General features: G+C 47.9%; 1 long non-coding RNA gene across 1 annotated transcript; it reads left to right on the forward strand.

Moving 5' to 3' along the window:
* Positions 1-1,132: 1,132 nt before the first annotated feature.
* LOC122212393 lies at positions 1,133-3,337 on the forward strand. Its single transcript, XR_006199122.1, has 3 exons — positions 1,133-1,212; positions 1,741-1,949; positions 2,904-3,337. It is a non-coding gene; the product is annotated as an uncharacterized LOC122212393 (long non-coding RNA).
* Positions 3,338-3,547: the final 210 nt, after the last annotated feature.

Raw genomic sequence — 3,547 nt, forward strand, 5'->3', positions numbered from 1 at the left:
TTTAAAACCATCTTCCTTTCTCCCATCCCAGCACCTGCTCCAGTCTCTGAAGGGGGCTTCTTAGCTAAGAGCCTAAGAGAGAAATGGAGCTCATGATCCCTTCAGAAGCTTAGACCCACTTTGTAATCGCAAATATTTAAATCCAGAAGAATCAGCCAACTGCTGGAGACCGCCTGGCCCCCACCACCCAGGCAAGCGACGAGGCATTTTTCGCTGTGGCTGTGTCAAACGTGATTCCAGGACCCTCTGCTGGACTCTGGGAATTTACAGCACACATTGCACGTTTCAGAACAACCTTTCTGTATAACTTTGCCGATTCAGAAATACCCACCCTAACGCATGCCTTGCGAAGTGGTTACCTTCCTCATGCATCGTCCTTCGCTCCAGTGGCCTCGACGTCCTACAAACAGCATTGGACTTGCTGCGACTTGCATTTATTTCCTAGCATTATAGTGAATATCCCTGGGGCAGAAGGGCGGACGGAGGTTCCCATAAGCCCTGTGGAAGAATTCTTAATAACGAAACTAATAAAAACGCTTTGCCTGTGTGTGTGTGTGTGTGTGTGTGTGTGCACGTGCGTGCATGCCACATGTGACTACGTACACGTATGGGCACCCACATAGATATACTTTGCCTTTACTACCTATGTTTCAGGCAATGTTATTTACAGTGTTTCATTTTGTCCTCAACTCCTGTGAGGAAGGGCGGGGCTGGTGGATTATATACATTTTTGCCAAAGTGAAAAAAAAAAAAAAAAGGCCCAGACAGTTTATGTCTTTTTCAAAGTTCACTGCTTCTGAGAGCAGGCGCCTGAATGCCTCGCTCCTGTTTCCAGATTCTTTGTATCCAGCAGCGGGCTTGCTTAGTTGGTGCAACTGGCAGTTCCTGCCCCCAGAGGCTCCTCAAGAAAGAGGTTGTTGCTTCTGTGAACTGGCCACTTTGAGAGTTTCTTCTTGGTGAGACGTGCTGAGAAGGATACCCTGTTGTTGTTGGGTTTTGGGTTTTTTTTTTTTCTTGTATATTTCATGTTGGTTCCTTGGGTGGAGACATCCACCTGGCCATTTATTAGTGCTTAAATGTAGCCTTTGTTACAAGTACTATTATGCTGATGATTCCACGTCCCGGGCTGTCTTTTCTCCCTTTGTATTCACCATTGTCCCCGCTCTCTCTGGCTCCTAGAATGACTTTGTCGATTGCTTGCATTGTCTACAGGTGAGTTTACCATTAACAAAGGAGATTAAGCTCGTGATAGAAAAGAAACAAATTTTGCTTGGGACAAATAAGAGAGGTGGGACAACATCAGGCTCTGCCCATGACAGCCGTTGTCATTTACAGTAATGATTTACATGGATTAAGCCCGATGGCTTAGAAAGTGCTGGGTTGGGATAATTTTGCTTTTATGAGATGTCACCCTGAGGTCAGGAAATAAATGTCACAGGCACCTAGAAAAGCAAGTTGAAAAGGTGAGGGGCATGAAGTCACGCCTCCAGGGTGACTGAAGGGTGTTCCTAGCACACGCTGATGACAGCCTGCACTGTTTGTCCTCGTCTGTGGTGGGGGGGGGGATGAATTCCCGGGAGCCCGTGATTATTAATGGCGTGCCAGCTGCTCTGTCTTTATTGCTGTCAGTCACGGTGTCTGCCTCTGCCTGTCCGCAGAGACGCGGCTTCCGTGGTCACATCAGCGTCTGCCTGCTCGCTGTCCTCTCCTACCTTCCACACCGGCTCTGGCTTTTCCTAGGTTAACGGTTCTCATCATCTCAGAGGCTGCTTCAGTGGCAACTGACGTCGGACTGCGCCACCTGCTGAGCTCAGACGTGACATTTAATGGGAAGTCTGTGCGCATCTCCACGGAACCCCCCCCCCCCCCCTCAGCTAGCCTGCCAGCCGGCTCCACGGCTGTGGCTGGGTGGCCTGGATGTAAAAAGTCACCTGCAAATGCAATTTGAGGTAGAGACAGAAAGCAGAGGGTGGCTGCCTGGGACTGAGGGGAGGAGGGAGGGGTTCAGAGTTATCGTTTACCAGGTACACAGTTTCAGTTTTGTAAGATACAAAGCGTTCTTTGGATATATGGTAGTGAAGACTGCACAGCAGCATAAATATAACTAACAGCACTGAACCGTGCACTCAACAATGGTTAAGATGGTAAATTTTACGTTGTTTTTATTTTGACACCACCACAACCTAAATCCAGAGAACTATAGGAAGGAATTGATTCTCGTAAATGAAATATCTTATTCGATCATCAAAAATGCCGGCAGGCGTACATTCATACATGCATACGTCCGTGCGGTTTGAGGGTCTTCTAGATACTCGATACCCTGTCTCCACCAAATTCTCACCTCACATCTTGTTAATCTTAAAGCTGATTACGAGAGGGCACAGTGGGTCGTTCAGAGAAGCGGCCGAGTAATCACTAAGGAAGGACCCCAGATCGCGAGACCCTGGGTTCTGATCCCCACTCTGCAACCAGCTTTGCCAAGAACTTAGCCTTTCTGGACTTATCTGTCAACTCAGCCATTAAAAAGAGAGAGAGAGAGAGAGAGAGAGAGAGAGAGAGAGAGAGAGAGATCAGGGATTTCTCTCCGCTCTGAGGCTAAAGATTCAAGTATTTCCTGTGAAAGTAAAAATTGGACGCAAATTCTCACTAGGAGGGAAATGAATATGACCTTCTTAAGTGCAGGCTTTCTTTAAGGAGAAATCACAACGGGAGAGGGTGCTTGAAGGCAGAGGGGTAACAGATGAGACGGGACAGTTTTGAAACTGAGAGTTCCAGTTCCTTAGTGGGTTGTGAAAATAGTTTATTGGCTTCCCATCAGCCTTTTATAAAAGGAAATAGAACAGGAAATACTTTCCTGAGTTGCATGTGGTCTTGGTGAAGGTTCTGTGAAACTTTTGTTCCAGGTCACGAATCTGTGGGGGTTCAAGACCGTCAGAAATTCCAGAGAGAGGCGGGCATGACAGGTGGCGCCTGTATTCCAGGCACCCAACTCTCAGTCCACGTTCCTTGACTGCTGGACCTCCACTGCTTCTGGGGCTGTGGACCGTGTCACACCCGGCCTGGTGGCACAGCTTTTTATGGTTCAGACGTATCCGAAGGCCTGGATACCCAAACCATCGGCACTAAATTTTCCAGACCTTGTGGAGCGTTCTTAGTAAAGACGGTTATGGGCACCATGGTCTCATTGGCTCTCTTCCCCAATATACCACTCAGTCCACCAGGCGATTGCCTATAAGAGACGTTCATTGCAAATATATGCACGAAATGCTTGCCAAAATGCACTTAATTTGGGGTTGTTCTCATCTTTGGTGAGAGTGTGTTGTGTGACAAAGGTTCTTAGAACCTCCAGGGAGGGGCGCCCGGGTGGCTCAGTCAGTGGAGAGTCTGACTTTGGCTCAGGTCATGATCTCACAGTTTGTGGGTTCAAGCCCTGCATCGAGCTTTGTGCTGTTAGCGCAGAGCCTGCTTCGGATCTTCTGTCCCCCCCACCCCCCTTGCATGTTCTCTCCCTCTCTCTTTCCAAAATAAATAATAAACTTAAAAAAAA

Source organism: Panthera leo, chromosome F3 (genome assembly GCF_018350215.1).
Source record: "Panthera leo isolate Ple1 chromosome F3, P.leo_Ple1_pat1.1, whole genome shotgun sequence".
NCBI lineage: Eukaryota > Metazoa > Chordata > Mammalia > Carnivora > Felidae > Panthera > Panthera leo.